Below are 20,823 nucleotides of genomic sequence, written 5' to 3' on the forward strand. Positions count from 1 at the left end.
CCCCCAATCCCTTTCTACTGTGCTCTGTATCTCTCAAAAAGATGCAGCTGTAAACTGTCACCCACGCTTGCTGCCCTCCCTTTTCTAACTGGTCACCAGGCCTCACCCATTCTCTCTCAGATCTGCAAAATCCAGTCCCACCTTTTATAACTTAAGTGGGACCCTCAGATTACAACTCAGCCCGCACCAAATCAACTGCCTTCCACATGGAGGTCCGAGTGAGCCTCTAAACCACAAGTCCATCTCACTCTTCTTTGGTGTTTCCCACAGCCTTCAGGATAAACACCCAAACTTCTGACAGGACAAACAAGACCCCCTTCTCTTGGGCCCCACTAAGTTTCCAATATCAACTCTCATTTCTTTCCCAAACCCTGAGTTGCAGTCCTGTACATTAGTTTTGCCATATTTTCTTTTATTTCTCAAACTTCAACACACACTGCTCTCTCCTGCCACCCCAGGAGCTTCTACATATCCTTAGAAAGGATGGCACCTCCTCCAAGAAGCCTACCCTGAACTTTCCCTTCCAAGATTCTGTGCTCTGCAAAGGGGAAAGGTGGGGGGGGATACATTAGGAGTTTGGGATTAACATATACACACGACTCTATATAAAACAGATAATCAACAAGGACCTACTGCATAGCACAGGGAACTCTACTCCATAGCCTGGAACAAACTGTATGGGAAAAGAATCTGAGAAAGAATGGATATATGAATAACTAAACCACTTTGCTGTACACCTGAAACTAACACAATATTGTACATCAACTAACCTCCAATATAAAATAATAATTAAATTTTAAAAAAAGATTCTGTGCTCTGTAGCACCAGAACTCACTTCTTCCAGAGCACTGACTACTGTGCTTGTGTTTACCTGCCGCCCAGTAGAAGGGGAGATTACCTAGGGCAGAAGCATCGTCTCCAGCAGCTCTTGGTTCTGACAACTCATTCGAGTGCCAGGCTACTTTACACACATAACCTGCTTAATTAATTCTAAGAACCCACAGAAAGAGTGGTTATTAATGTCATTTTACAAGTGTGGGGATTGTAGTCCAAAAGAAACCTGCCCAGGCCACAGACAGCATAAGCCCTGGACTTCAAACCCTAAGCTGCCTTCACACCGGTGATCTTTGCACTATATGATACGACTATTGAAAAAAAAATTTTTGTCCTGAACCCTGTTTTAATGGAAAGGAAATGAAGCTGGGATATATCCATTCCCTAATCGCTTTGGTGTGTACCAGGCAAAGTCATTCAACAGACCAGGTAACATCTGTGCAACAATTAACGATGCTCCAAACTGTGCTAAGTGTTCTACTTTGTAGAGTCTAGAAGCATTAACACAGTGCATCCTTGTAACCACCACAGAGACTGGGACCTGTTAAGCCCACGCTACAGATGAGAACACTGAGACCTAGAAGCCTTAAGGCACTCGGCCGGGGTCACCGAGCTGGCAGGAGTCCTAGGCCGCATGCCCGGTCTAGTGCACGCACACCCGGGCACTGGGCACTGGTTCTAGTGCCCACCCTCCACCTTGCACCATCGAAAACCCCGCTTCTCAGTGCCAACACGAGGGGCCCTGGAAGCGGGAAGTACAAACCTGTCTCAACAAGCCGTGGCTGGAAGAAGCTCTGGATACAGATCAGGGGCAGCGGGTGCTCAGGAGCGGCGCCCAGTGCACCCCGCGGAGGCGGTCGGCCTTAAGTCCAGCGGGGCATCCCGCAGGGAAGCGCGCACGGAGGGCAGAGGCACCAAGTCCTGCAGCGCGCACAGGTCCTCAGAGCGCGGAAAGAAGTCGGCCGCGCTGCCCCGGCGCAGCTTCACCGAGTGATCATGGCCCGAGCACGGCCTCGGGGACGCTGGCTGCGGACACGATGGCCACACCCGCCTGGGGGCCCCGGCCCCTCGGGCGCCCACCGCCCGGCGGCTGGGCCCCGCAGCGTGCGCAGGACCGGCGTCGCAGCCAGAAGACACAGGGCCACGGGCCCCAGCTACGCCAACCCCCGCATGCCGCGCTCCTGAGACCCCGCGTGGCCTGGTGTTAGCGCAGGCATCTAGGCCCTCCACGCCGCGGGGCTGGGGTTTACGTCAGCGGGCGGGACCGTTGGGGCGGGGCTCGAGGACGTCAGCACGCTCGCCGTGCGTCCGCACGCAGCCCTGTCTCCCATGGTGACGCGGCCTGAAGAGTAGGGGCTTGAGCTCTGAGACTAAGGCACCGCGAAACGTACGAGGTGTGGAGACTTTGGGGTTTCCAAAAAGCGTTTGCTGACTCATCCAAACAAAACTGAGACCTGGTTGTATCAACGCATTTTAAAAGTAAACTCCCGTAAGTGTCTGTGCTCCCCCCACCCGGGAGAGAGCGTGCACTCCGTGAGGGACACACGAAAGGCTGAGTGAACATCTGCCTGTGGTCCCTTACCTGGTGCACGGGTGTGTGAATTTATGCGGAGAGCTCTTAATTTCTGTAGTTTCTGCTAACTTGACACGGTAGTTGGCAAATGGTGACGTGTTCCATGCATTCAGGACATGATCGTGGTTACTAATAATCACTTTGTTTGGCACTGACAACTCCACAGAGAATTTACTACTGAATATCCACTTTCCAGAAGAGAAACTGAGGCGTAGGAAGTGAAGTGACTGAGTAAGAGTAAGGACTCAGACAACTGGTGTTAGTAAATTAACCCTGCAAGGAGGCCGTTAGCCTGCGGTGGCTCTAGTGATGCGGCCGCCTACGAAAACCAACAAAAATCTAAGCCTGTCAACGCCTCAGGGTGGCGAACACTGCTGAGGACAACGAGTCACAAACCACCAACTAGGCTTTAAAGTTATAACAGGTCAGTCATTTCCTTGCTTTGCTTCTGCCCTTTTAAAATAAACATCTCTGCAGCTCCTGTGGCTTGAGTGCTCCTCACCATTTCCGCTTTGGTGGTGCCTGAATTGAATCTATTTTTGCTCACGTAAAGTCTTATTTTAAATATGCCTCAGTTTGTCTTTTAACATTGGTCGTAGAAGTTGGATTTGTGTCCAGTTTCTAGAACAGTGGTCGTTCTCTGGTCAGGCCTTAGGCGTTATGCATACAACGTTCCTCTTCTACCACCACCTTCTGGATGCCTCCACCCACTACCAGCTCCCGCGTATCAGATCCCCTAGATGTGGTCAGCAATGGCTTTCACATGCAGCATGCTCACATTATAATATCGCAGACACTCCTCCGTCCTCCAGCCAGCGTGTGAACTGAAACATTACCATTCCTGTTGAAGAGCCTGCTGTGACCACTTTCCCAAACACAGCCACTCCCCAGCTGACCCTGGGTAACCACTCTTCTGAACTTGGTCTCCATCACTGCATGGATGTCTTTCTATTTAGGCTACATTTTTAAGTATTCTTCAACCTCATATAGTATTCTGCTATGTTTTCTCTTCTTACTTGCTTTTTTTAGTGTTATCTTTGCTAGGTTCATCCATGCTGACACGTAAAGATCTGTCTAGTTCATGTACTTTCCTCACTATGTAGGATTCCCATGTAGGGAAGTACAATAATTTATATGTGCATTTTCCTGTTGATGGACATTTAAATTGTTTCCAATTTTCAGTATGATTTCTGTTTTAAAAAATTTTTATATACTTTCTAAAGGTCACTTTACATTTACTGTTATTACAAGATATTGGCTATATTCCCTGTGTTGTACAATACATCTTTGAGCCTATCGTACACCCAGTAGTTTACATCTCTCACTTCCCCACCCCGTATTGCCCCCTCCTCCCCCTCCGCACTGGCAACCATTAGTTTGTTCTCTATATCTGTGTCTCCCCTTCTTTTTGTTATATTCGGTAGATTGCTGTATTTTTTAGATTCCATATATAGGTGATATCCTACAGTGTTTGTTTTTGTTTGACTTACTTCACTTACCACAATGTCCTCCAAGTCCATCTATGTTGCCGCAAATGGCAAACTTTCTTTCTTTTTTAAGGCTGAATAGTATGCAATTGGTTATATGTACCGCATCTTCTTTATCCATTCATCAGTTGATGACACTTAGGTTGCTTCCATATCTTGGTAATTGTAAATACTGATGCTCCGAACATTGGGGTGCACGTATCTTTTCCAATACATGTCTTTGAAAACACGTGTTTTTGTTCTTTTTGGATTTATACCCAGGAGTGGAGTTGCAAGGTCATATGGTAGTTCTATTTTTAGTTTTTGAGAACCCTCCATACTGTTGTCCACAGTGGCTGCACCAGTTTACATTCCTACCAACAGTGTACCAGGGTTCCGTTTTCTCTAAAAATTGTAAATTTTCTTCCTAGGGGTAATTGAGATGATAGTTGATTAATAACATAAGATCAGGCGAAGTCTAAAGAAATTTTAGAAAAGCTGGATAGAGTAGGAAAACTTCTGTTCGCTGGCGTCTGAATGTTAGAGAGACACCAAGACATGTGGGCCAAGTTGTGGAGAGAAGGGAAACACAGACGCAAGCTTGACACTTGGTGCAGCTTTTCTCCTTGGGGCATTTGCTGATTCAAATGGAGCTGAAAAGCCAAAGAGTTCAAAAGACTCTAACGACAGAAGCCAAACGGCAAGAACCGTTGTACATTGATAAACAGCATTTTAACTATGTAGAAGCAGAAAATGAAAAGAAAGAACTTTGCATTACATTTAATAAAAGTTTAGAGAGATCTTTGTGGTATATTAGTGAACTTATTTGTGGAAATTTAGCCATGTACATTGTGTTGGAGAGGCACCAAGAGTTCAAGAATTCTCACAATTTGAGTACACAGTTGCCTTAAATGTAGGCATGGTGGCATCCATTTACATAACAATGATTTGGAGGATGTTGTGTTAGTCAGCTCTTGCTGTGATAATGCTTTGGAACAAATCACACCAAAGTCCGTTACATAAACAAGAATTTATTTCTCTTGGACCTATGGGCTAGCTGCAGTGGCTCTCTTTTAGACCTCTAGATGGCTAGTTTTGCTCCGTGTTTTGGGTCAGTTTGAGGTCTGTCACACACCTCTTCGTCTGCAGCCCAACTGTGAGGCCGCAGCTCCCAGGCTCTGTCTTCTCTAAAAGTCCACTGAAACATAAGAGGTGAGCCCAACCGCACAAGCCCATTTAAGGCCTCTTCTGCTCATTTAAGGCCATCATGTCTGCTCATACTTCAGTGGCCAAAACATGTCACAGATCTAAGCTGTATTTAGAATATGTGTATTTGTTTAAAGTTGGGTGCTCTCACAGAAGAATATTGCATTTTGGACAGTGTTAGCTTAGCATTTCCATTGGCATTTGCAAATGTGATAAACGTCGTGTGCACTTTTTCACCTTTGAGAACTTTTTGAAATTGTGGGACAATTTCTATGGGAAAAGAGGAAGGTACATTTTAGAACTCAACTCTAGTTATAGCAGCGTTGGGAGAAGAATTAATGAGATAAGGTCAATACAAATGAAAGATTTGGGATTCACGTATTCATAATTAACATTAGCATTCTTCAGAACATTCCTGGAGAATTGTGATGCTTGCTTTACGTGATTTTATCATAAATCATTATAATCTGACCAAGCCACTTCAGTAAAACATACATCATACAGTACATCGCATTTTAGTTTTTCCTACCACTGCACAACTTCTCATCATGCACGAAAGGCTACATATGGTATGGTTCCATTTATGCGAAATGTCCAGCAGTGGCAGATCCATACACACGGCAAATATTATACATTAGTGGGTGCCAGGGGTTTGGAACAGAGGGAAATAGGGAATGACTCCTTAAAATGGGTGTAGGTTTCCTCTTGGGGTGATGAAAATGTTTTTCAGCTGGACAGCGGTGATAGTTGCACAACATTGGGACAGTACTAAATTCCACTGAATGGTACAGTGAATTGTAAAATGATCAAAATGGTGAATTTTGTGTTCTGTTCATTTTACTACAATAAAAAGGAGAAAGAATTAGGGAAAGACTTAGAGTTTGGGAAAGTAAGGTGAACTGGTCAAGAAAAAGACAGCTCTACTGTTCAGTTTTCTCTCAGCTCTCCCAGTGCATTAATCCTCAGCAAAAAGTAGCCTGAACTTGTAGATGATAGTCATTCAACACAGTGCGGGGAAAAGTAAATAAAATAAAAGCCAACTCTTCTTCTTTAGCACATCTATGAAAGGTTAACTTCCTGCTCAGCCACATGGACATTCATGAAGACGTTTCACTTTAGGTGTCCTCTACTTCAGTACTTTACTCACAGCTCATTCACACATGTAGGCAACAGCATTCCTTAATTCGATGGACTCTGCAGTGCTGGTTGTGATCAGTCTCATGAAAAGAAAAGGGAAAGAGGAAAAAGCCTCCACATTGACTTGGTGGTCTTGACAAAATGGATACAGAAGACAGCTTGAGTGTCAAACTGGAAACTTATTTTCCTTTTCCTTTTCTTTTTATCTTTCCTATCAGGTCTTCTGCCCACTTCCCACCCCCTTCTTTCAAACAGGAGAGACACTAATTAGCTGCTTTTTTTTTGTTTGTGCTAAAACAACTATTGTTTTGGGTTTCTTGTTGTTCGGTGAACATTTTTGTTTTTACTGCCAAATGAGCTTCGGTGGTTGGTGTAGGGGGTCTCTTGGGAACTTAACTTTTTCCAGTTTAAGTGGGAAAGCTTTTTTGTTTGAATGGGCTTTTACTGGGTGCTTCAAGGTTTGCTCTTGGCTCTTTGATGGGGGACTGGATAGCACTGTGTTTCCTTTGAGGTTCCAATAAATAAAGGATCCTATGTCCTCCTGGGCACTTTTTGTTGACTTTGCTGTGTGTCCTCTCTAATAGCCAGATGCAGATTCCAGGAAAATGACATATAAATGAATATAAGTAATCTAATATTTTTAGAATTTGCTTTGGCCATACTCCTGGTCTTATTCTACTTGTAGCAGATGGCTTTAAAGAGCATTAGCTATGTATATATTAAATATAACACAAATATACCAATATTAAATATTATATTGATATATAAATTTAATATACTAATATTTATATTAATGTATAACAATTATGTGTTATATTAATATATATTTTTGCCTAGCGTATATTATATACAAAATATATGGGTAATGAAATGTATTTATATGGTTAATATGTTCATAATATTAATATGATATATCCTGTAATATTGATTATAAAACAATCATAATATATAAATTATAAATATATATATTTATATATATTATAAATATATAATTATTATTATCTGATATAATACACTATAGTTAATATATTCTATATAACACAATACGTAATGAATTAGTATAAGACAATTATATTATGTAATATAAATATAATACATCTATAAAACTATATATATTTTAATTATACATTACACATACAAGTATGTATAGCTATTTATAATTTTATTTACATAGGAATCTGTTCATCATAACAATTGATGTAAAAATATGCAATATTTTCAATCAAATGGGCCTTAACCTCACTACCTACACATAACTACTTTTATAATCATGAACCCTGTCTAACTCATGCTTCCATATCTCTCAACCTGCTTTTCTACACATGCACATAGATGACACACATTTATACACGATATATATGTATACTACCAGTTTTCAGTTCAATGTATATAACTATATAATATATATAATTATATTCCTGTGTATGTATACAAATGTAAATCAAAGGTATGTGTATAGGTATGTATTTCATTTGTTTATATAACTATATCATACAAATAATGTATGTGTATATAAATACATGACTATATACATACATACACAGAAATATACTTATTTAAACAAAAGGGACCTAAATAAACATAGTTCTCTAAGAATAAAACTAGTTATGTCTCACTGTTTCAATAAGAGTTTATAGTTTTCTACTGTATGTGCTTCTATAATTGTTATGAACAATTCCCACTTGTTGAATGTTAAGTTGTTTTAATTTTTTGCCATTATTAATGAAGCTCTAAAGAATACGGTGGGCAAGATTACTTGAAAAACTCTCCTGAAGGAAAAGGGTTAGGTATGCTAGGTTAAATGTACACAACTTATTCTTAAGTGCGTGGTTGATTTTTGAAGTATGCAGTAGAAATTTCCAGGACCCATGAAAGAAGGGTGGTACATGTGTGAGAGTTATAGCTATATTAGGAGTGGATTGAAGATCTTGATAGCTTAGAACAGAAGCTGGAAATCCTGTTTTTATGGAGCCAAGTGGCAAATATTTTAGGCTTTGTAGACCAAAGAGCAAAATTGAGGATATTATTTAGGTACTTAGGTAACCATTTAAAATGTTACCAGTTAAAATGTGAAAATTCTTCATAGCTCACAGGCCATAGAAATAGGCATCTGTCTGGATTTGTAATACAGGCCATAGTTTAATGACACAACTGACATAGAGACTTGTTTATAAATGGCCATAACCACGTGAGAGGCAGGAGGTAAGACTCCATCCCTACTAGATGGGAAGTTAGAACTAAACCTATCTATCCCTAGCTTCACCTTCAATGAAAGGGTGTGCCAGGAGAAAAAATATCTGCTGGCAAAGGGAGACTAAGACCAAATTCTCTTGGCCTCTGCTCTGGGTAGGAAACAGGTAGGAAATCTTGAGAATTCTGAACCCCAGATCTGTGTTCCCAGTGTTTGGGTTGCAAATTTATGTGCGGTCTTGCAAACAGAAGCTAAGAAATTAACTTAAAATGCTCCCAAATCGGTGGTATTCCAAACACAAAACTAAACCCTTTCTGGAGAGGTAGACCTTCAACACAGGCCTATAGCATTCCCACAGGTAAAGTTTAGCTAAACATGAGCTCATGATCTAAATTTACACAATAATGAAGAAATCAGCTAGAAGTGGAGAGAATCAGCAAAAAACAATCAATACCAGAATTATATTCCCAAGGCCATCCATCAGATGTTGGAATAATCAGGTGCCAGGCAGAAAATATACATAAAACTAGGACTGAAACAAGGAACAAGGATGTTTTAAAAGACTGGGTAGGATCTTTAAAACATTTTTCAAGTACATGTCATTGATAAAGCTAAAAACTCGAAGGTTGTGTAATACAGCAGATTAATCATGGAGAAGTGTGACTTTATGCTGTTTTAAAAAATATGGCAGGTCAGATTTTCTGCCTAATTATATAAGTAGATTTATCTTTAAAAAATACACATTATTTTAAAGACTTATTGGCTGTAAAATAAGTTAAGGTTATTTCAAAGGGCTTCTCTCCAAAGAAAAGTGAGAAGTAGCAAAACACAGAAAGTCGAGGGGAAAAAATGTCAATATATACATTGCGGTAGGGTGAACTAAGCCTTAGGCTAGCAACAGTGTGGACGAGCTGACCCTTAGATACTTACAACTAATCTGGAATCTTCAAAAAGTTCAACTATTTATAACTAAAAAGATTTCTTAAAATTAATAACCAAGTGTTTTAATTGACATCAGAAGAGTAAAACAATAAACCCTGAGAACATAGAAAAATAGATAATAAATATATGAGCAGAACTTAATAAAACAGAAAAAAGTATAAAATTGAGGTGATTTAGTATGTCAAAAGAATATTCTTTGAAAAGATTTAAAAAACACACTTTGATTAAGCAAAACAAAAACATAAGTAAATAATATACAGAAAGAATCAGGACAATGTTAGAGCAGAGAATATATGAAATGCCCGTAAATTTGAACATTTCTGTAAAGTGGACAATTTCCTAGCTCCTAAAGTTTACCAAAACTGACACAAGAGGAAATTTATAGCTGGAGCTCTTTCACCAGTAAAGGAATTATGTCAATAGTTTACAATCTTTCACCAAGAAAATACCAGACCCAGCCAGATCATTTGGGAGGTGAATTCTATGGAACTTCTATTAAACAGATAACATCAATATGAACAAAGAAAAACTTCTAGAGATAGCGAAGGAAGAATTCTCCTTTATTCATCTTATGAAGTCTATATAATCCTAATACTGAAAATAGATTAGGACTGTAAGGAAAAAGAAATTTACGGGTCAAATTTACTTGTAAATATAAAAGCAAAAATTTTAAACTATGATATTAGCTACCCAAGTTCACTAGAGTAAGAAGAAGCATGAGCAAGTTAGGTCATCCAATGAATGAAAAGGTAGTTTAATGTCAAGGATATATATCAATAGATTGAAAACACCACATTTTATTTCTTTCATCTGTCTCTTTAAAAAATGATAAGTACTTATATTGATCTCTCTTGTACTAGGCACTGTGCTAAGTCACTTACATATTTACTCCTTTAAACCTTCTATCATCCCTGCGGGAAAGTTCTATTTTGCTTCCATTTCTTAGCTAAGACTCTAAGCCCCAGGAAAGTGAAGCAACATTTGTAAGTTTTTGTGGATGGTCAGTGATGGGACCAGTACAGGAACATCCAAAGTCTGTGCTTGGAAACAGTGCCCCATGTTGACACTCACATTACAGATGAAAGGAAAGGAACCATGCACTTACCATATAGATTAAGTCTCACATTACAGGTTAAAGGAAAGGAACCATGCACTTACATTATAGATTAATACCCCCATAACAGGTTAAAGGAAAAAGAAACATGTGCTTCCTCAAAAGTTGTAAAGAAAGCATATCCATTTCTTAATATATTTCCCAATTTCTTTTGCTTGTTTTCTGACCTTTGTAGTGCATTTTGCCATGAGGCAAATTTTATTTCTTATATAATTAAATGTATCCTTTTTTCTTTGTATCTGAGAAAGGTATTCCTCATGAATACTTTATTTCATGTCTCCCAGGTTTCTGATACTTTTACAGTTTCATTATTTTTTAACTTTTAACTACTTGCTGTATCTAGAATTTAGTAATGATAGCCATATTTTCCCACTTCTGTTGAATAATTTTTCCTACTGATCCAAAATGTGAATTTTATTTTAAACTCAATTCCCTTATGCTCTTGCATCTAATTTTAAGATGCTTCCTATTCCACTGGTTGTTTTGTCTATCTAAAACAAAATGCTGCCTTAATTATAATGTAATTATAATATAATAAATGTAATTAGTAAACATAATATGATATATAATAAATAGCATATATAAAATAACAAAATATAATTTACCATATAACAAGGTCCAAGGAGAGCAATACTATACAATCACTTGAAATATCCCGCAAAAGATAGTTTATAAAATTCAATATTCATTTGTAATTTAAAAGAAAGAGTAAAATAGGGATTGATGAATGCTTCCAAAATAAGAAGAAATTATATGTCTACAAGAGAAAGAGGTAAATGATAAACTTTAGTAACACTGGCAATAAATGCAGGACAAGATGAGGATGCCTGATATAATGTTAAAGAAAAAGTATTATGTAACATTGTTTTTGCAGCACTGATGAGTTCAGTGAAAAGAGAATCTCATAGAAAAGAGTATCTCGTTCTTCTTAATGTCTGTACACTTGTCCATTGCATGAACATAACAGCTTATTTAGCCAATATGTTACTGATCTGCATCTGGATTTCTAGGTTTTCATGGAATTTTTTATTATGCACAATTGTTTCAAACACTAGGACTTCCTCTTATGTTTATATCTTTTGAAAGAAACAATATCTCCACAGATGATTTATCTGTGCTGGCTGCTAGCTGACTTTGGGTACTTCTCAGTTCTTCCCTTTACCTTCCTTGTCAATATGAAAACGGAAGGCAAGAAGGTCTCCTGTTTAGAGACTGTCAAGATAGATCTTGGTGATAAAGTCTTGGTGGTAAAGGCTAAAAGTATCAACCCAGAACAAACGTTTTTCCAGCTGTAACTATGTGTGATTCCCTTGGCTTGATTCCGTAGAGGATGTAAGACAAGACTGTAGAATCTGCCGTCAAAGTGCTTCCAGTAGGATGAGCTAAGTCAAGTATGGTGGCATATGTAATTCAAGACAAAATATAATGTCTCCTAGCAAAACTTGGTGGAGTGAATGTAGAAGTCACTGTATGCTTTGAATTAAAGGAACACAATAAATCTTGTTTTGGAAGGTAAGTATTCTGGTCTCTTTGTGGAGATGAATTGGAAATTGTCTAGAAGAAGGAAAATGAGGTTAACCAAAGTTAAACTCATAAATAATTGAGCATTACTTAAATATCTGTGGTCTATGTTTGTCTTTGATCACAATTTCTCCCAATTTATAGACCTCTTTGATACTTGATGAATCCTTGTCAAAGATGCACTTAACAATGGTTATCACTTGTGTATTAGGTTTTGCCTGGGCCCTGAAGAAACTATCCTAAATTACCAGCTATGTATGATTGTCACTTGATTTCCTCACAGAGAACAATCAGAACTCCTTGTCTTAAGTGGCTTGGAATGTGAAAGTAGTTAGTCTCTTAGATATTGTTAGAGGACCCTACAGAGCCCATTGGTGAAAGTTTGGAAGACATGGGGCTTCTTAAAATTGATTCTTGTAGTGCTATAGGAAAGATCACTGAACCAAAAGGATAACGGTGTTTCTGGTTCTGTTGTTAGCGTTCTCCATGGAAACATTGCTGAAGCTTCTGGACTCAATTTCCTTCCCCATGTGTGAATGTCACTGAAAATATCCAACTCCATTCTATCCCCATATAACTTCAGGAACTAAGCAAAATGAAGACTCAAAATTCATTTCAAATAATGAAATGAATATGTAACGTAGAATGGAACTGGGAAAATACCTGGTTTAAATTCTGGAAAGTACCAACTATACAATTCTGGATAAGTTGCTTACTCTTGCTTAGTCTAATTTAATGCCCATCTCACAGGATGTTATGATGATTAATTTAATATCTTTGTATAACACAGAGTGTTATGTAATTTCTTCTTGTTTTTCTTGAGTAAATACATATCCTTAAGCAACTCACTGTAAACAATAGTTACTTACTTGCTTAAATTACTCTTATCTTCTATTATCACCTGAACTGTGTCCTGCTCAAGTTAATATGTGGAAGTCTTAACCCCCAATACCTCGTAATCTGACTGTATTTGGAGATAAGGCCCTTAAATAGGTAACTGAGGTCAAATGAGGTCAAATGGGTGGGCTCTAATTCAATATGACTGGTGTCCTTATAAAAAGAAAATATTAGGACACAGACATGCACAGAGAGACCATGTGAAGACCAAAGGAAAACATGGCATCTACAAACCAAGAAGAGATACCTCAGAAGAAATCAATCCTGTTGACACCTTATCTCAGATTTCTAGCCTCTACACCCGTGAGTGAGTAAATTTCTGTTGTTTAACCTCCTCAGTCTCTGGGACTTTGTCATGGCAGCTCTAGGAAACTAATACAACTTTTTATGGCCTCCTTGTCTCAAGTTGAAAGTTCAATATTTGGCATCATAGCTAAGAAACAAAAATATCATCTACATTCCTTGTTGTAGTCTTTCTTCCCCATTCTCATCGCTAGTAATTTCCATATTTGGGTCTATTTTCTGTATCTTGTAAACAGAGCGTTACGCTCATTTCTTGTCTTACTGCTAATATACAATAAATGTGCAGATACCAAATAGATTTTGGAGAAGTGCAACATATAGTTGATACATGTGTGATATGTGTGTATTCATATAATTTATACTTTTTCTCTATTTTCTTCCTTTGGTGTGAGCTAAGACTCTCTGCTTTTGTGACTAGCGCTCCTGAATACTAATCCCTGAATTTAATTCACCAAAAATTGTCAAAAATAATAATCATATGGGGAAAGAGAGAGTGATAGAGGGAGAAGAACAAACAATCAGGCAAGGGCAGTACTGTGAATTATTAGGGTCTTATTAATAAGATTATGTTAGTCAAGAGGAAATGACCGTAAGTACCATCAGTGAGCCCAGTTGGTCTTTACTGAGTGCTAGACACATCCCTGAGTTCTGTTCTTAGTCTCCAACTGTATGATGACTACTGTCTGGAAGTATTATCTGAACAACTAAAGTCACTTAATGGAAAAGGAATATGTCTTTAGAGAAGCAACAGTAATTTTTCTATCTGATTAAAAAGCAATGTTGACTGTCTGGAAACCTCAGTCATATTTGTAAGCAGAAAAGCATTGGCTATTCAAAGTGGATGATGTAAAGGGATGAGCAGAAACTTTGGCGATAGGTATACCTGGATTTAATTCTCACTTCTACCACTTGGCAGCTGGATAGCCTTAGGCAAGTTTCATACCTCCCTGAAATTCACTTAATTCAGTCTGTAAAATGGCATAATAACTTATTATAGCATCCTTTTAGGAATTTTAAATCAGTTATTGAAATAAAAGTACACACTATATAGACAAGTATGGATTCCTCAATAGGTGTTTGACCTTTCATTTCTCCAGTATCCCACCCCCATCAAATAAAGAAAAATACTTTTTAAAATTTATGAATATTTCATTATTCTAAAGTTAAAGCCATAAAAATAAAAATAATCAAATGGCCTACGATCATACCATTAGAAGAACAAAAGACTAGGTGTTCATGAGAGTTCCAAATTAGAATACAAGTTTTCATTAGGCACTTGTTTATGTATGCTATTCTGCTCTTTAAAATAAATAATTAAATTTGAAAGACTTATTTCCTCACTTTTAAGACTTTATTAGTTTACAAATTACATATCGACCTATGCTAAATATTATACCGACCCATGCTAATGAATTCAGTACAGAAAACAAAAAACACTGCACTCAAGCAAACTACATATATATGTGTGTGTGTGTATATATATATATATATATATATATTACTTAAATGCATTTATATCCTAGCATGTCTCATAAAGCATTGTGGTAACTCACCGGAATACATACAATCAAATATAATGGCAAAAGCACTTAATATAAACAGGGCCAAGGAAACATAGACAGACGATGAAGAAAAGATGAGGGAAATGTGAACAGGAGGAAGTGTAGTTAATCAAGTTGTATGTTTTGACCTTAAGATTCTCTGTGTGGGGACTTCCCTGGTGGCACAGTGGTGGGGAATCCGCCTGCCAGTGCAGGGGACATGGGTTCAAGCCCTGGTCCGGGAAGATCCCACATGCCGCGGAGCAAATAAGCCCGTGTGCCACAACTACTGAGCCTGTGCTCTAGGGCCCATGAACCACAACTACTGAAGCCCGCGTGCCACAACTACTGAAGCCCCAGCGCCTAGAGCCCGTGCTCCACAACAAGAGAAGCCACAGCAATGAGGAGCCCGCACACCACAACGAAGAGTAGCCCCTGCTCGCCCCAACTAGAGACAGCCTGTGTGCAGCAACAAAGACCCAACACGGCCAAAAATAAATAATAAATAAATTTATTTTAAAAAAAAACATTCTCTGTGGATAAAACAACATGTAAATAATTGGTTACAAAGCCACATTATCTGAAGGTGCCAGACTGCACATTAACAGTCTGACACAAAGGGACAGCACAGGAAAACTATTCAAAGATAGAGATTTTTAAATATTTGCAGTTTGAAACCTTTTAGAGCACGTATAATGAGCTCGACACACATTTCAACACTCAACATGTTAATCACATGTTCAAGTATGTCTCAAAGTCATTGGAAATAGCTGTTGTCTCTGTCCCTGATATCCAAAACTGATCTGTGATGTGTAAAACTCAGGAGGTATTGATATCCACTTTTTGGCATCTGAACAGGAAACAAAGTTGTTTCGCAGTGATAATAAAGAATGAAGTAAATGCAAAAGGATACAAAAGACAAAGTACTGAGGGAATGTATTAACAGAATGAGTCAAACTAAATTCTGGTGAACTGGGGCCTACGATTGTACACACTCCATGGAAATACCCCAGCCTAAATACTGGCATAGGAGGAAGGGTACTGCGAAGCCCATCACAGTATAATCCTTTAAAATGTCCCTTTCAAGGTTGGCTCCACCCAACACTGAGTATAGGAAATCTTCCCATCAGGCAGAAACACTGGCTGCCCAATGATTGACCAAGAAATTAACACACTAATGAATAAATGATGCTAATTTATTTCTATCCCTGACAACGGGAAACAGCACACACTCTGTGTCAATGGTATGTCCTCTTTCCCACTTTTCTAAGTGGGAAATTATGTTTTTCCCTTCATTGCTTTATATCATGTGTGGCAGGCATGATGGGAAATGGCTATCAATGGTTCTGTTATTGATTTCTACCTTCATTTCACTGTGGCTAAAGAAGATACTTTGTATGATTTCAATTTCTTAAAAATGTATTGGTACTTGTATTGTGGCCTAACATATGGTCTTTCCCGGAGAGTGTTCCATGTGTACTTGAGAAAAATGTGTATTCTGCTGTTGTTGAGTGGAGTGATCTATATACGGCTGTTAGGTTTAGTTGGTTAAATGTGTTATTCAGTCCCCCTACCTCTCTACTGATCTCCTGTCTAGATGTGTTTTCCATTATTGAAAGCAAGGTATTGATCTCCAACTATTATTTTAGAACTATCTATTTCTTCCTTCAATTCTGTCAATGTTTGCTTCACATATTTGGGGGTTGTTTGGTACATATATGTTTATAGGTGTTCTATCTTCTTGATAGATTGAACTTGTTATCAACATATAGTGGCCTCCTTTTCCTCTTGTGATAGTTTTTGATTTAAAGTTTATTTTGTGTGATAGTAACATAGCCATCCCAGATCTATCTTCCTTCCTTCCTTCCTTCCTTCCTTTCTTTTTCTGTCTCTCTTTCCTTCTTTTTTGTTACTATTTACATGGGATATTTTATTCTATGCTTTAACTTTCAAGCAACTTGTGTCTTTTGAAATCGAGTTTTTTGCGGACAGCATATACTTGGATTATGGTTGTTTTTTTTTTGTGTGTGTGTGTGTGGTATGCGGGCCTCTCACTGTTGTGGCCTCTCCCGCTGCGGAGCACAGGCTCCGGACGCGCCCGCTCAGTGGCCATGGCTCACGGGCCCAGCCGCTCCGCGGCATGTGGGGTCCTCCCAGACCGGGGCACGAACCCGTGTCCCCTGCATCGGCAGGCGGACTCTCAACCACTGCGCCACCAGGGAAGCCCGGATTATGGTTGTTTTTAAAGTCCATTCTGCCAATGTTTACCTTTTTATTGGAGAGCTTAACCCACTTACTTTTTCAAAAATTACTGATGAGGAAGAACTTAATTCTGTCTATTTCCTGCTTGTTTTCTGTATGCCTTATGCATTTTTTGCCCCTCATTTACTCCATTACTGACTTCTGTGCTTAGCCGATTTTCTTGTGGTGAACTCTTGATTCCCTTTTCATTTCTTTTTGCATATAGTCTATTGATATTTTCTTTGTGGTTATCAAGAAGATGACATTTACCATTCTAATGTTAAAACAATATAATTTCAATTGAAACCAACTTCAGTAGCACACAGAAACTCTGTTCCTCTACAGTTCCGTTCCTCCTCTTTACATTATTATTGTCACAAATTACACCTTTATACTTTGTGAGCCCAATAACATGGTTTATGATTATTTTATACATTTGTTTTTTCAATCATGTAAGAAATAAAAAGTAGAGCTACAAGCCAATAACACGATACTGGCTTTAGTATTTGCCCATGTATTTATCTTTACTGGAGATTTCTATTTCTTTCTACAGCTTCGAGATGCTGTCTAGTGTCCTTTCATTTCAACCTGAAGGTTCAATTTAGCATTTCTCATAGGGCAGTGGTAGGAAGTTGTAAAATAAATGCCCTCAGCCTTTGTTCGTCTGGGAATGCGTTAATTTCTCCCTAAGTTTTGAAACCAGTTTGGCCAAATATAGAATTCTTGGTGGACAATTTTTTTTTCTTTCAGCACTTTAAATATGTCTGGCCTCTTGCTTCCATGGTTTCATATAGGAAATTAGCTCTAATCTTTTTGAGGATCCCTGCTTTGTAACAAATTTCTTTTTTCTTTCTCCTTTGGGAGAAAAGATTCTTTCTGTGTCGTTTGGCTTCTGAGAGTTTGATTATACTGTTTTTTGCTGTGGGGTTCTTTGAGTTTCTCTTAGTCCTGAAATCAGCCAAAGATTTATAGCAACCAAACACATAGTGAACCAGGGAAGAGGCAATTTGAAAATGGCAGGAAAGCTTTGTGGCATTTTTACTTGCCCTTGCCCCATCCACTGTTAGTGTAGTGATGGTCTTAAAGTGGTGGAGTCTTAATGCAGTGATAGTCTTAAAGTAGCAGCAGACCATTCCTAGTATGGGACCCTCAATCCTGCTTCAGGAGGGAGCAGAAGAGACCGTACTCTCAGATTATTATGTATATCTGTTCTAACCTATCTGTTCTGGGAGCTACCTGAAGGACTGACACAAGATGCTTATCTCTGTCTTAGCTAACTTGGAACACAGTCTGGAAAAGCAGCGGTCATTGCTCAAAAAAAGTGCAAGGTGAACCAACAAAGCACAGATGGCTGGGGCAGAAGACTGTGCATTGAAATACAATAGACCACAGAAGATGCAGGAGCCAAAGTTGGGGGAGATTCTTTGGGAAATTAGAACCTACAAAAAGTACACATGTGTCCAGAGAAATTAGGAAAGCCACATGCATACTCGAGATAAGATGCATGTTCTGAAAACACCAGAGGAGTCTCTAAGCTTTTACCACGGGCTGAGCCCTGAACTCAGTGCAGGTCAGCTAAATGTTGAAGGAGTGATCCAGCAATCTGCACAATGGGCAGAGGTGTGTGGTTTTGAGTGTGCATGTGGATGTGCTTGTGTGTATTTATTTTTGTTTGTTTTAGGTGCAGGAATTCAAGGAAATCTCTGTCAAAACATTAGCTAAACATGAACTAAAGGAACAGAGACTTCAGTGCGTACATACGATAAGGAAAACAGTCATTGCAAAAATAGTTTGGAAAGGTCCCTAAACAAACAGACTACTACAGCCTCCAACAATCAAAAGCCCAGGAAACCCTGGGAAAGTGGGAGAATCTGATTTCCATAGATACCACATTATAATATTTGAAAGACAAATTTTCAACCAAAAAAATCACAAGGTATACAAAGACATGGAAAAGTATGGTCCATTTAAGAAAACAAATTAATTGATGAAACCATCCGTAATGAAGCCCAGACATTTCTCCACTGCATATTCTTGCCTCCTTTGTCATAGATTCATTGACCATAAGTGCATGGGTTTCTTTCTGGGCTCTCTATTCTGTTCCAGTGATCGATGTTTTTGTGCCAGTACCATACTGTTTTGATTACTGTAGGTTTGTAGCACAGTCTGAAGCCAGGGAGCATGATTCCTCCAGTTGTGTTCTTCTTTCTCAAGACTGTTTTAACTATTCAGGATCTTTTGTGTTTCCATACAAACTTTAAAATTATTTGTTCTAGGTCTGTGGGAAATGCCCTTGATAATGTTGATACAGACTGCATTGAATCCGTCGATTTCCTTGGGGATGATGGTCACTTTAACAATATTAATTCTTCCAATCCGTGACCATGGTATATCTTTCCAGCTGTTTGTGTCATCTTTAATTTCTTGTATCAGTGTCATATAGTTCCCCGGGTACAGGTCTTTTAGCTCCTTAGGCAGATTTATTCTTCTGTATTTTATTCTTTTTTACGTGATTGTAAATGGGATTGTTTCCTTAATTTCTCTTTCTGATAGTTCACTGTTAGTGTATAGAAATGCAGTAGATTTCTAGATATAAATTTTGTACCCTGCAAATTTACCAAGTTCATTTTTGAGCTCTAATAATTTTTTGATGGTGTCTTTCAGATTTTCTATGTATCATGCCATCTGCAAACAGTGACAGTTTTACTTTTTCCTCTCCATTTTGGAGTCCTTTTATTTATTGACTTTTCTTGTCTGATTGCTGTGGCTAGGACTTCCAAAAGTACCTTCAATAAAAGTGGTGAGAGTGGGCATCCTTGTCTTGTTCCTGATCTTAGGGGAAATGCTTTCAGCTTTTCACCATTGAGCATGTTAGCTATGAGCTTGTCGTATATGGCCTTTATTATGTTGAGGTATGTTCCCTCTATGCCCACTTTCTGGAGAGTTTTTACCATGAATGGATATTGAATTTTTTTCAAAAGCGTTTTCTTCATCTATTGAGATGATCATATGGTTTTTAGTCTTCAGTTTCTTACTGTGATGATAAGAGACCTAAGAGAGCTACAGAGGCTAAGTGACCTTTCCTTCCCTGAATGGGTAGGTATCCTTGTTCTGCCTTCTAATTGAGTTAGTATCTGAGTAAAGAACTGCCAGGTGTCATTTAGTTCACAATACACTGCTGTGGCCATATAGAAATGAATTTGCCTAAATCATTTGGCTTTTCTAAATTATAGTAAATGAATATACTGAATGAATACTTCAACTTAAGGAAATGTTCTTAAAAATATATTAATGTAGGCACTTCAGTGGAGAATTGAAAACAAAACAAATAATTCAGGTAAAATTAAAGTACACTCAGTTGTATCCAGTTTCCTCTTGTAAATCTCTCTTTTTCATTTGAGTGGACAGTCACTGGAGAATATCTGACTTGGGGCTAAGGAAATCTAAGCCTCCTTGGCCACACTGTATTCCCTTAGGTCGTTTAATAAAGACACCAGTTGGGTTGCTGAAAAAATAGTGGGAAAAATCAATCCCTCACATCCAAAGGGCAGCTCTTGAAAATATGTGGATTGTTGTAGTCATTTTGCTCTTCTGGCCTCAGAAGTTCTAATCTTAACCTTAGCCCCTCATGCAGAGAGACTTTTTAAACCAATTCGCACATTACTCATTATGTGACTGTTGAATAAGAGAAACCCAGCTCTTTTCCTGTGCTTTCAAGCAGTTATCTTCTTCAAAACTTGGTTTGGATTGTTATACCTTAATCTTGCCTGGCAAGGGACTTATGGGAAGGTTCTTATTGTTTGAAAGTTTGGTGCCAGTATCTGCAAAGAAAGAAGAAAGTAAAGAAGGAAAGGTGT

The 20,823-nt window shown here is 38.5% G+C and overlaps 1 pseudogene across 1 annotated transcript in view; it reads right to left on the bottom strand.

Moving 5' to 3' along the window:
- LOC309797448 (3-hydroxyisobutyrate dehydrogenase, mitochondrial-like) overlaps positions 1–5,629 on the bottom strand; it is a 67,983-nt pseudogene extending 62,354 nt beyond the window's left edge. The window contains exons 1-3 of the transcript in view: positions 5,609–5,629; positions 1,697–1,860; positions 1,524–1,576 (exon numbers count right to left, since the gene is read on the bottom strand). The product of the transcript in view is annotated as a 3-hydroxyisobutyrate dehydrogenase, mitochondrial-like (transcript). The remainder of the gene's footprint in view (positions 1–1,523; positions 1,577–1,696; positions 1,861–5,608) is intronic.
- Positions 5,630–20,823: the final 15,194 nt, after the last annotated feature.

The sequence above is a fragment of the Mesoplodon mirus genome (assembly GCF_964341445.2).
Source record: "Mesoplodon mirus genome assembly, contig: HAP1_SCAFFOLD_530, whole genome shotgun sequence".
Classification (NCBI taxonomy): Eukaryota; Metazoa; Chordata; class Mammalia; order Artiodactyla; family Ziphiidae; genus Mesoplodon; species Mesoplodon mirus.